The sequence below is a fragment of the Cupressus sempervirens genome, chromosome 11, assembly GCF_028749045.1.
Source record: "Cupressus sempervirens isolate cs-2001-9-10 chromosome 11, ASM2874904v1, whole genome shotgun sequence".
Taxonomy (NCBI): Eukaryota; Viridiplantae; Streptophyta; class Pinopsida; order Cupressales; family Cupressaceae; genus Cupressus; species Cupressus sempervirens.
This window is the reverse complement of record NC_143128.1, coordinates 344386654-344401387: the sequence shown is the minus strand read 5'-3', so window position 1 is coordinate 344401387 and position 14734 is coordinate 344386654.

Genomic DNA, 14734 nt, shown 5'->3' with positions numbered 1-14734 from the left:
AATTCAAAGTTTCCTCCTTTCTTATACCACAAACTATAATCTTCAGTATCTTTCAGATACCTCATAATTCTTTTTGATTGCAATCATATAATTTTCTTTAGGATTAGTAGAGAATCTAGCCACCATAACAACTACTAATGTTATATCAGGTCTTCTAGTGCACTACATATTGAAGTTTTCCAATTATTGATCTATATGTAGTCTGATCTAGATCCATGGAATCATCATTTTTGGAAAGCTTATGTCCAATAGACATAGGTGTTCAAATTGGTCTAGAATCCTCCATTCCAAATTTCTTTAGTATCTCCTTGATGTATTTTGATTGATTAATATAGATACCATTCTTCATCTATTAAATTTTTAAGCCAACAAAGAATTCAATCTTTCCAAATATTGACATTTCAAATTCCTTACTTATTTCCATAGAACAAGTTTTGCACAAATCATCATTTCTAGTAAATAATATATCATCCAAAAATATTTTTGCCAACACAATATTTGATCCTTCTTTGATATATAGGTTGTTGTTATTATTATTTCTTTGAAAACCAATCTTTATGATATAATTATTTAACCTTTCATACCATGCTTTTGGAGCTTTTTTGAGACCATACTCTACTCTTTGTAGTTTTGAGACCATGTCCCTTTTTCTAGGGTTAATGAAGCCTTCTGGTTGCTCAATGTACACTTCCTCTTCTAATATTTCATTCAAGAATTCTAATTTCAAATCAATTTGATATACTTTCAATCCTTCATGTGCTACATACACAAGGAGTGTTCTAACACCTTCTAGTCTAGAAACAAGAGAAAATTTTTCTCCATAGTCAATACCTTCCTCTTGAGTATAACCCTTTCAAACTAATTTGGCATTGTTTCTTGAAACTTCTCCATTCTCATTGAACTTATTTTTTAATACCCATTTTGTTCCAATTACATTCTTGTCCTTGGGTCTAGGAACAAGAGTCCAAGTTTTATTCCTCTCCTTTTGATAAATTTCTTCATTCATTATTTCTATCTAGCTTTCATTTTCTAAAACGTATCTTTGATAGTTCTAGGTTCAAATTTAGTAAGAAAAAGTTTACCTTTTAATTTGTTCCTTGTCATTGTACCATTTGATTTCTCTTCAATGATTTGCTCAAGTGCATGATGCCTTCTGACATATCTAGCAAGTCTGGGCTGCTTCTTTTTGAATTCACTAGGTTCACCATAATCTTTTGAATCATGCTTGGGTCCCACTATCTATGACTCGAGTTCATCAGATGACTTAGTTTGTACTTGTTGAAACTCAGGTCCTTCCGACTATGACTCAGGTTATACTAGTTGAAACTTTGTTTCAACTAGGGATTTTGGGGACGTGGGCGGTCAAGACTATTAGCTACCATTTGCTTGAACTTTAGGGAAAGTATCAGGCTCATAATAAACAAAGTTTATGTAGTCTTCATGTTCTTTCCTATTTTGTTCTTCACACTCTTATGCAAACACATCAATCTTTATATGTGCACTTTCTATAACTTTGAGAGTAGATATATTTAAACATTTGTATTCTTTACTCTTACTAGAGTATCCTGAGAATATGCCTTCATCACTTTTCACATCCAATTTTTCTTTTCTTGACTCCTTTAGAATATAAAATTTTCTTCCAAATACTTTGAAATAACACACATTAGGTTTATAGCCATACCATAATTCAAAAGGCGTTTGATTTGAGTCCTTCTTCAATTACACTCAGTTCAAGGTATGAACTATAGTGCTAATTGCTTCCTTCCTATATTTGATAGCAAAGTTCTTCTCTATCATCAATTTCCTTGCACAGTCCATGATTGGTCTATTCCTTCTCTCAACAATACCATTTTGTTGAGGTGTACCAACTATAGATACCTATTTTTTTATTCCTCTTTCATTATAGAATTGGTTGAATTCATTAGAGATGAATTCACCTCCTCTATCCGATCTTAAATATTTTAGTTTCTTTCTTGTTTCTTTCTCAACTTTAGCTAGATACCATTTAAACTTTTGAAAAGTTTCTAATTTCTCCTTTAAATACATAAATTTCATCATCCTATAATAATCATCAACAAAAAAAATAAAGTGCTTATCTCTAGTGTAGCTATGTATGCCAATAGGTCCATAAAGGTCAGTATGAACCAACTCCAAGACTTCTTCAGAATGATAGTTTTTTCTTTTAAAACTTGTCTTTCCCATCTTTCCAATTTGACAATTCTTGCACATGCCCATATCAAGTTTCTTCAAGATTTGAATGCCTCTAACCTTTTTTTTCTTTCTTATGTTGACCACATTATCAAAATTCACATGATAGAACCTCTTATGCCATAAGCAGCTTTCTTCTACTTGAGATATGAAGAATGAATTTATAGTTATATATAGGTAGAATAGATTACCTCTTGTTTGATTACTAGTCCCAACTAAATTTCCATCTCCATTCAGTAGCTTGGCTTTTCTATTCATGAATTCTACCTTGAATCCAATGTTATTCAATTGTTCCACACTAAAAAAATTATGCGTTATTCCTTCAACCCAATAAGAATTGTCACATCTAAGATCATTGGTTATTACAATACAACCTTTTCCCTTCACATAACAAGCTTCATCATTTCCAAATCTGACACTCCCACCATCATAGTGTTCCAAGTGCTCAAATTTAGATTTATCTCCAGTCATGTGGTGAGAATAGCCACTATCAATAATCCATTTATCATTCTTAGTAATGTGAGAAACTAGGGCCATATTATCATTCTCATCATTTGATTCATCTTTAATAGTAATGTAAACCATTTCATCTTCTTCACTACTATCTAAATGTTTAGCCATGTAACAATATTTCTTACCTTTGTCCTTGTAGCTTTTGAAATTCTTCTTGCCTTTGTATTTTTCATGTTTCTTTTCTTCTTTTCCTTCTCTATTTGGACACCTTGTAAAAATGTGACCAACTTTCTCACAAGAAAAGTAGATCAAATGAATTTTGCCTTTGTACTTTCCTTTTCCTTTGGGAAATCTTCTTGCAAGCAATGCTTCAATGACTTCAAGATCATCATCATAACCATCTTCATCTTCACTGTCAAATCTCCTGCTTTTAGACTTTGCAATTTTTTTCTTGAGTGATAGTTTGGTTTGGAATGAAGACTCAAGGTTACTGGAGTTAGGAACATAATTATCAAAATTATCTAACTCAAATACTGCCAACCTTCCCACTAGTGCATCCAAGGTTATATCATTCTTAGGATCACATCTTATTTCTTGAATAGCTAAAACTCTGATTTCATAAATTTTAAGAAGGGTTCTAAGTACCTTGCTTACCACTGCTACATCATCAATCTTCCCACTTGAAGCTCTAATTACACACACACTAGCTTTAATTCTTTCACTGTATTGTACAATGTTCTCATCTTCATCTAATCAAATTGACCTCTGAGACTTTTTTCCTTAGCTCTCCTTACATTATCATCACCTCCATATATAGCTTTCAGCTTGATCCACATCTCATAAGTAGTAGCACAATCTTTTACCTCATCAAATTTAGCATAGTTGAGAGTGGAAGAAATTTCAATCATCATAATGTTATGTTTTTTCTTTTTTGTAATTTCTTCCATAGTCATAGTTCCAGTAGGTGCCACATACTTTTTGTTTTGATACTTCATGCCCGAGTCTCTAATTGTTTCTAAATGCAACTTCATAAGTTCTTTCCATGCTTGGAAGTTATCTCTATTTATCTTATTAATCTCCCTTTTATAAGACATCATGATCTTTAGCTTAGGTCCTTGAAATCTCCTTTGCAAGCACTAAACACTCTGATACCAATTGTTGGAAATGTAAGAGTAGTAACTGAGAGGGGAGGGCAGAATTAGTTACCACAAAAAAAATTCCAGATCCCTTTAGATGTCAATACAAAACATAAACCAAAATATGCTAAAACTAAAATATTGTTGTAACTTAGTTAGCATTGAAACACTTGGTTAACATAGTAACTCGGTTTACACTAAGAATGATTATCACTCAGTAAACACTCAATTAATACTAAATGTATGCATTGTTACTTTGTTAACACTGAACATGTAGAGGCTATGATATTAAATATGATTAACCTTAATTAACTTAGTTATAGAATCATAAAGAAAATAACATGAACACAAGAGACACCAAGATTTAACTTGGAAACCCAATTTGGGAAAAACCACCAATTGCAACTAGTTACTATTTTTTACTCTTCTAAAGTGAGCCTTGTTAGGAGCCAACCCAGTTAAAGGTTAAAAAAAAACACACTATTAGGTGTGACTTTGTTAAAGGATTTAGTTAACCATATTAAGAGTGGCCTTGTTAGAGGTCTTTAGACACTTCAATCTAGAAATGCCACCTTAGTAGAGGATTTGGAAAATAACTCTTAAGCTAACTCTATTAAGAGATTTGATTCACTGCTACAATTATTAGAGAGTAACAATGATATGACCTAATTGTTGATGCAAACTATATTTTTTAATTTTAGATCTCTCCTCTAGCTTTAATACTTGATCCTCCTTGATTAGAATGTTCTTTGTAGCTCAGTCAACTCCAAATTTGCTTCCTTGATTTATCTTTCCAATCCCATTCTGCTTCTTCTCTTTTTTCTTGCAATTCAATCCTTAACTTGAACTTATACTTATATGTTTTACCTTGTCAAGTTGGCTTGAATACAATATCAAATAAATAAAATTCATCCCATGAGTTAGCTAGAACTACCCAACAAAAACTGATATAGGAAAATCCTTCATTAGTCAACCCAACTCGGTCAACACTAACTCACTAACAATTTTCCTTTAGACCTCCTTTGATAACTAAGTGAGCTCATTCAAAACTCATTCTATGCAAACTTTTCTTTGGTAATTGAGTGAGCTTGGTAGACACTATCTTCCTAAAACCTCCATTTTCTAGCTGAGTGAGCTTGGTTAACACTCACTCTAAACTTGGTTAACATTGAGACACTCATCATACACTACAACTTCTTTTGACTCCTAAGTGAGCTTGAGATACATTAATTTCTTGGTTTATATTTCACATTTGTGTAACATAAAAGACACCATATAATTAAATGATTGTATACAATAGGAAGGACCTATTATTTCCCAAGTCCAACCCTACAAACCCATTGAAGAAAATGTCATAGATCCCACAATTAAAAATCCTGATAAAGATAAGCATAGGGTTGTAGGCATACAAATTAATGATCCTCCTATTCCTCCTAAACAAAATGTCATTCCCAAACTTGACTTAGAATTGAAGAGAGAGAAGATCTTGCAAAAGAGTTGGAAAAGGTTGAGAATGAGGCCGTAGATGTAGAGAAAAGAAGCAAGATCCATTTCCTTAAACCCACTTCTGGCCTAACTATTACAATATATAGTTTGTTGGAAATAATCAAGACTTGCTAGGTTACTGAGAGGGGAGGGGTGAATTAGTAACCTCAAAATTTTTGACAAATTTAGCACTTAACAACATAATTCATTCACCATTAATTGATCTAATCTAATGCATCCATGAGAAACTAAAAGATAAAAATTCATGGGACATGAACACAATATTTTGTGACCTAGAAACCTTTGAAATAGAAAGCAAAATTAGGGTGGGGATGATACCCACAAAACTTCAATATTGTAATATAAATTTGGGTTGTTAGAGCTTACAATGATCACTTCTGATGATTTTCCATGTTAGGAGCAATTAGGACTACTAGGTCCACCTTGTTAGAGGTTTTACAAACATATAATGAAGTATGTACTCGGTAAAGATATTTAAAGAAAAGACTGTTAAGTCTACCCAGTTAAAGGATTTGAATATGATTCACCTGTTAGGATGAAATAGTAGATCTAACTTACAACTGAATTGCTGATATAGATTCTTGAAATGTTGATCACCTCTTCGTGGTAGATAAAACTTGACTGCTCTTGATTTGACCTTGCTATATACTTTTCTCTACTGCTGATTCACATTTGCATTCACTCTTTTTAAAACATTACTTCCTCATTCACACTTGAGTATGATACAATACATTACATATATACCATCCAGATTCTCATAATTACAAGTTTGGCTAAGACACAAGCTAACACAAATATTGTTGAGTTAGCCCAAATGTAGAAACTTAGGTTCTAAAAGATGACTTGGTGAACTTTGATACTTGGCATCCATTGCATTACTTGGCATCATCATGCATTTGGTATAAGTAGAGGCTCAATTCATACTAATCACTCAACATAGCTTCAAACTTGGTGAACATTGGAGACTCGATATATATAGTGTCACTCAGTAGAAACTGAATTCCATGTTTACCTTGCCTTCACTCGGTAAACACGGTGAAGCTCGGTAAGAACTAAACTGCTTGGTCTAAATTGCTAGACTTTGCACTATCTGAATTCACTTGGTAACCATAGGAATGTTCAGTATGAACTGTGAAACTTGGTAACCACTGAATTACTTGGAAAACACTAGAGACTAAATGATGAACTCAATGATCTTACAAAATTTGAATAAGTGTTGTCACTAATAACAAACATGACTTAATGCCAACAATCTCCCTCTTTGGCATTAGTGAAAAAAATACTTATTAGCCAAAACTTATGTATAGTGTCATGCTAATTTTGATTTTTCAAAATTTTTCTTTGTAAATCTGTTGTATATATATTTTCACATATCTCACCCATAAAATGTACATATTATATTAGGCATAAAATCATACTAAGTGTATATAAAATTATTTTTTCTTCTTAATTTCTCCCTCTTTATTATTATTATTATGCACAAGTCTCTCCCCCTTTTTGAGAGTAATGACAAACATATATACACAACATACTTATAAAAAGACACTAAAATGAGAGAGAAACTTCGAATATATCGTAAGAATAAGAGCTAATGTCTTATCCCAATTTTCTTGTAAAATATTGTAGGTTTGAAGTGCAACTTGTACTTCTACTGAGAGTTCAATCATATGATCTACAATTGAAAAATTGTTGTCATGGATCAATGTTTTTGAATAAGCAATGTGCTTGTGCATTGTGTCCATGATAGGAAGGATCATGTTCTAGATGTCTATTAGTGTAGACCAAATCCTTGCTTCCTCTCTCAATAGTTTTACCTACATGTCTGATAGGAGTCTGACCCTTATGTGATGTGCAAATCTTAAACTAGGGTCAAGCTGCAACTTTTGAGCACTTGCCTTCAAATCCTCATCAATCTTATTCAATTTTCCCTTTATTGCTTTTGTGTACTTGGTAACATCACATAGCTTAGCAAAAAGAGATGTTACATTTGTGAAAGAATTTTTAAGATTTGCCAGAATTGAGGAGAGGTCTACTTGATGAATAGCAATATGCTAAAAATTGTGCTGAAGTACTCTATTGTCAAACTTTTTCTTTGCCTTCTTCATAATCTTATCTTGGCTAGTAGAGTCCTCATTGAATTTATTTACTGCTTCTTCTAACTGTAACAAAATATGTTAGATGAATCAAGATCAACACCTATGGCTTTTGTCAAGATATTCTTGGCACTCTCAATGATTTAGAATTATGTCCCTTTCTTCTCTAAGTTATTTCTATTTGGCCTTTTGTTCAAGAAGCTGGCTAACCAATCTCATTTCTTCAATAGTAGCATTATCAAAATCTAGCTTTGGAATTTCAATTTCCTTTTTCAAATCTATATCTTCATTAGTTTCTTTTCCACTAATCAGAAGTTTAAGTGGTGCCTTTGGTTTAACTTCTAACATTATTGCTTTGGACTTTGAAATAGAAATAATGGTAAAAATAGTAGGGCTTGCAATAAAAACTTGAATGGTGCCTACTGATGGAATGTTAGTTGGAGCACTAGAAGAACCCAAAATTGATGTACTACCCAAAATTAGGAGGAATACTTATAGAAGTATTTACAATGGGAGCACTTACTAGAATATGCAAAATTGAAGTAGACAAAACCATAGAACTAGATATTGCACTTACTATAGATGTCCTAGACTAGTGAGCTGAAGAAAAGGAGGGTTGTAGCTCAGTGGATGAAGTGTTAGACACTTCCATTAGTGATACCTAGAGCTAAGAGGGAGCAAAGAGTGATTGGGTAGATGATGTATCTGATGTAGTTGCAATCACACTTGTTGAAGCTATCTCCATGCCTGATGATGTTGTAGATTTTGGTGGAGAGTGAGGAAGGGAGGCTATGAATTCTATAGCTATCCTAATTAGATCACTTTCTTCTTCTCCTTCTTCTTCCATATCTTCCTCTTTAGCTCCTTCCTCTTTCTCTTCTTCATCATCCTTCTTTAATTCTTGATAATCTTTAGCATCAATAGTGACACAAGGAGTATTATCTTCTTCATTATCTTCATCCTTGTCATTATCATGATCATCATTGATTTCCACTAGATTCTCACTTGGCTTGTGCATATGATAGACATTCTTCCACATATTTGTAGCATCCTTAACTACATGCTCAAAATCTTTTATCAGAAGTAAACAAGTATGAAATCTAATTGTCATCTTGTCTTTATTCTTCTTCATTTCTTCCTTTACCTCTGCATTGGTAAGATTTGGTAGCAACTATCTCAAGGATTGTTCAAATATGTCCTTGGCAATTTAGATAGCTGATTCCCATCTATGCTTTAATCTTGCTAATAACTCATTAGAAATTTGAGGGGCAATTAGATTAGGGGAATATTTCCATTTTCCCATCTTTATCAGAACCAACTCCTCAATCTGCATCTTTTTTGCATCTATTCTAATTTCAAATTTTAATGCTTTGAAATTTGTAATACCAGCACCTTCTTCCACTTTCTTTAGTCTTTCTTAGAAGGTGAGAGGGGGCTTACTGAACACAACTTTACTATCTCCTTTCTTCTTGGATCTTCTAGTGAATACAATTGTGGAGGCCTTGGGTGGCTTGGTGATAATCACCATGCCTTTCTTTCTCAAAGGCTCTTCTTCTTTTTCTAATTCTTCTTCTTCATTCTTAGATTCTTCTTCACCTTCACCTTTGCCCTTGGTAAGCATAGGAGGGGTACTTGTAATTTTCAATTTTGATATCCTCCTCTTACCTTTATTTACCACTTGTGGAAGCTTAATTTCAAGTTCTATTATGGCCTTTCCTTCATCATAAGTTCCAAAGATAGGTACCTTTGGAACTACAAGCTCATTGACCAGAGCTTCAATTATCTCCTTTGTTTCATCAATATTAATCTCATAAGGAAGAGGTTTCACCCATACTATTCTAGGTCTTACTACTTAAATATACACTCTGTCAAAATCAACCATGAAATATACATCATCTTTGTAATCTTCGACCAATTTTTGGGGAATCTAGAACCTATTATTCATCTTTTCTTTAAAAACTTCAAAGTAATTGTCCATTATGCTATCAAAATTCTCACCCATTTCTACAATAAACTCATTAATCTAGTGCAAAACTGGAGTGTCCTTTCTCCATACCACTAAGCCTTTGGAGGGGAAAAAATTTTGAACATAAAAGAACAAACAAATCAACAAAGAACTGAATTTACATGAGTTATTTTTTGAGGTTCTAATGTTTTTCATGTTCTTATTCAACTATTTCAACACTAAATCTACTAAATCATATTCCAAATTCTTCTTAACAACTTTATATGCTAAGTCCATAGCCTCACATGGCACACTATTCAGTCGACTAGAGCTATATATCTTATGTGCAATAATATGAATGCCAAACCTAAGTTCCACATCAAATACATTGCTGATTTTTAGTCCTCTGCCATCCCACTCAGCTAGGGTTTTCTTTTGAAGCTCATCCTGACCTAGGGTTTTATTAACTTTGATCTTGTTGAGCACAGGGAGACTTTTAATTCTACAAATCATCTTCTTCATTATCAAGACTAGCAGCTCTAACCACAACTGACCATTATGGAATCAACTTAAAATATATCTAATCCATTTTATCTGAAATTTTCTTGGCAGGTGCAGAATGTGGGTTAAACCTTTTTCCTCTAGATGTTTATGCTTAGCCTTAAGATTTCCATCTACACATAGCTCACCTAGGGCACTATCCATTTCTAGGGTTCCAATTTCTTGCACAGCACATTTGAAATGATTACGAATATCATTAATAAGGAGTAGCTTTGGTGGAATTTGCAACTAAGAACCATTAGGGTCAAGTGATTCTGTAATTGCTGGCACTAATTTGAAATTCGGAGCCTTCCATTCAACACCTCACACCAACATCTCTAATCCTTTCTTTTTCTTATTACTATTGCTGGTGGATGCCATGATCGCTCGATAAACTAAGAAAATTTCTCGAAAGACTTTGTTGCAAATTATGCTCAAGATCACTTGAATGTACTCAAAATCACTCTACTCTACATATACTGAGTTTGTGGTGGAAACGAAGTCAAAATTATACCTTTTGATGAAAATATTTCATTAATGCTTGGTATGATGAGAGCCATAATGACTTAGTGCTTGATAGGTTGTCATCCACTATCTGTACAGATTGCTCAGTAAAACCTTGTAACTCGACGACCAAACAAAATTTTGTTAATCCCAACCTCACTTGGTATGATTTGATCTTACTCGATGAATACTGATGCTAAACTTTATGATCCCTTTGTATCTGGAATATTGATTTGGATCTTTTTCTTCCTTTCAATTGGAACTATTTAAGATGTGTCCTTGAAAATATAGTTCCATTCCTTCCTTAAGAACTTAACTTTAAATGGTGGAGTCACTCACTTCTTGAGTGACATGACCATCATCACTTTGAACTAGCTTGCTCGATAGATTTGATAATCCACTGCTGTCTCATTTTCTTCCTTATGTTATCATCTTTTTATTTATTTTCATTGTCCACTCTACCTATATTCATGCAATTCTTAGCTATATGAACAAGTTCAGTACATGTGTAACATCTTATTATAATATCCTTTCTTCTCAAGAAATGCCTAGCATAATTTATACCAATGTGTCCATATTCTCCACAATAATGGCATATACACCAAGTATTGTAGTCCCAACCAAATATTGCCTTTATGAATTGTTCCACTAGATTGAATGGTTTAGATCTACACTCAGATGCCTTGTGACCTTGTTTCTTGCATTTGTGACATTTGCCTTCAAACTTTGGTTTCTCCTTGCATTGATTACCTTTATGACCATGTTGACTATAATTAAAGCATTTTTTATTGAATTTTGCCTTTCCATTACTCCAAAATTTTCTTGATGTATGACCTATTTTACCATAGTGATTGCAAGTAGGTCTTTTTTAAGAACCTTTTTTGGAGGATTCACCTTGTTTTTTGTAATCAAGTCCTATTTTTCCCTTTTGCTTATAAATATTCTGCTAATTTTGTTGATTCAATTGATCCATGTCTACTTGGGATTTCATTATTCTTTCATTGGGTTGCTTCTCAGAATTTAGATCAACTTTCAAGCTTTCATTGATTTTCCTTTCAGTGCTTAAATCATTCCTTAACCTTTCATTTTCAGATCTCAGATTTATGATTTCCTCATTTGCATTGGAGAGCTGATTGATAAGACTTTCTTACTAAAGGGATTGATTTTGAGTTTCATTTTTCCTTGCCTCCAAGTCTTCATTTACCTTATTTCTCTATTCCAAGATTTCACACAATCTTATTGATTGGATTTCTTGTTCTCTTTTTTATTTTCTTACCTCTTCTTGTAGGGAACCATTCTTTTCTAGGAGTTCTTTGATCACCTCATTTTCTTGATCTGAACTACTTGAAAGGAAAATTTCTTCAATATTCTCTTCAACATACTGGTGGTCATTCATTTGTTTTGCAAGTTCCTTCCTTCTTTTTAGGGATTGGGAAAGATGCTCTTTCACTTCCTTGAGTTGAGATATGGCCATCTCTAGATCTAGCTTTTCATTTTCAATAGCTTTTTCAATTCTAAATACTTCCATGGTCCTTGATCTTTGCTCAAGCTATCAAAATTTATCTTGAGAACCACAAAGCTTTGATACCAATTGTTGGAAATAATCAAGACTTGCTAGGTTATTGAGAGGGGAGGGGTGAATCAGTAACCTCAAATTTTTTGACAAACTCACCAGTTAAAAACATAATACATTCACCATTAATTGATCTAATCTACTGCATGCATGAGAAACTAAAAGATAAACATTCCTGACACATGAGAAGAATATTTGGTGACTCTAAAACCTATATATAAGCAATGTTAGTATGCTAATAGAAACCAAATTTAAATAAAGCTTCTACAAACTAAAAATTTTTCATAAACTTCAAGATAGACTAAGATGAACACTCAATTGAGAATATGAGCCATTAATGGGCTCTCTCAATGAGAAGCTCTCTTGTTGAGTAGCTTTGTCTAAATAGATAGGATGTATGCTCTATATGCTTCCAAAGGCTTCAATGGATGATTGTGGATTTTTGCTGTGGATAGATGGCTTTAGTATGGATTTGGCTCTCAAAATAGCATTATAACTTTACTTCATGGATTGTGTTATTTTGCAAAGGGGAAGGATCCAATTTATAGGCAAGAGGCTCGAGGGATTGAGGGCTAAGATGCAAGGATGGGAAAAAGCTCATGGAGGGCTTAGATTGCATGAGAGGAGAGCACATGGATTGTGCTTCCTTACAACCAATGAAGGAGTGACACATGTCACATGGTGAGAGGATGGAGGAAAGGGGAAGGATGAGTCAACAAAGGAGGCTCAAGGGATAAAATCTTCATAAAGACCCTCATAATGACTTGTAAGAGCGATAAAAGGGCTTGTAAGAGTCATTTATGGCCTAGTGGACTTCATAAAGTTTTATGGTTGAGATATTTTGAGGGAGATGAGAGCAATTTCAACTTGGACTTGATTAGGAGGGTTTTAAGCTTGCTTAGGCTTGTGCAAATGATTAGAGGATGGATTAGGATGGTTTAGGATTAGCTTAGGGATAGGCAAGTGGATGAGATTTAATGAGGGTGGGTGAAGGAGGAGATATTTGTTAACTTTGGCTTGGGTTAGTAAGTTTTAACCCATGTTTAGGGAATGTGACAAGGTTAGGAGGGGATTAGGATTAGGTTTAAAGACATCTTCTAGAAGAGTCTAGACTTTGGATGAGGATAAAGACTTTCTAGAATAGTCTAGAATTTCCTAGGATGAGGATGAAGACTTTCTAGAAGAGTCTAGAACTTCTTAGGATGAGGATAAATTAGATTTTTAGGAAATAAATAAAGTTTTATTTATTTCAAGGGTTTGGGTTGAGGAGATATTTATTAAAACTTTTTTAATAAACATGAGGATTAATATTTAATCTTAATTAAATATTTTGAGTTGGGAATACGGGTAGAAAATGATGGGATTAGCCTTTAATCAAAATTAAAGAAGGATTAGAAGATTTTGGAAGAGGTTAGTGGTCTTAAGGAAATTGGCCAAGTTTTGGGTAAAAAATAAATTTTTTATTTATTTTGGGTTTTTTGGTCAATTTATTAATTAAATAATTAATAAATAAGGAAATAATGTTTAAATAAGATTTAAACATTTTTGGGAGGGATTTCTTAATTAAATATTTTTAATTAAGATAAAGGGATTTAATGGCATAAAAATAAATATATAAATAAATTAATTAATTAATTAATAAATGATGATGTCATCAAGAATTTTTTAGAAAATAAAAATACTTTATTTTCTAAAGGTTTTTTAGGTGTCTACATTTTGCCCCTCTTTGATGTGATGCCGCAAGTGGCATGACATCAAAGATAAGAAAATAAGATGCCCAAGGCTAGAGCAGAAGAGGAGAGAATGGACTGTGAGATGCTCCCTCAAGAAGGCGGCAGGGAGAGAAAGTGAGGCTCGACGACTTCTTAAAAAGTACAAGAATCCGAAATGAGCAAGAAGACTTGGATTGGCTTAAGAGAAGAGGTTTGGTTAGCTCAAACTCTCACTACGGGAGAATGATAAAGGAAGAATAAGAGGCACAAGAGGAAGCAAGCTTAAGATCTCAGGGATTGCAGAGGATGAAGGAGCGGAGTGCTATAAAAGGAATCCAGGATGGGGAGATGGGTGAGGGGATTAAAAAAGCTGATGCAACAGGATTTCAAAGAGTTAGATTGGCGGAAGATGGGTTTCGGAAATCCCTAGGACTAGGATTGTAGATCTCGAAAGATGAGGCTTGGTGGATTGATTTGGATTGGTGGATCCCTAAGACTAGGATTGTGGATCCCTAAAGCTAAAGGTGAGGAGTGATTCAAAGAGATACTGATGCATAAGCTGGGGTAGGAGAGACGGATGTCGGATATGGATGGGGGCTAATGGAGATGAAGGAAAACCATTGAAGCTTTTTGAGCGGGGGGGATACTTCAAAGAGAAGTACCACCATGTAGTTGAGCACTAGATTTGCTATAGGACTGTTGGTTAATTGCCAAGGTTACCAAGAACATCAAGGCCTTTTCACCAACTGTCCAGAGGACTGAAAAATTGACTCAAAACAAACACGCAAGGATTGTCCCAGTATCACACATGAATCCTAGAGGAAGCAGTGTGGAAACGAAACTGGGTAACCAACAAGCAAAAAAGAAAACAAGCAAAAGACATGATCAAGACCTTACGCTCTGATTGCCCCATTCATAGTATACCATGCATCACCAGACAAGAAAAACCTTGTCTATACAACTAAGTTCTCTCTCTACTAATTAGCCAATCTTCATAGAATTATTGTTATGTTGACATCAATGACAAACATTTTCATGAATGCAACATGTCAATACTCTCCAAT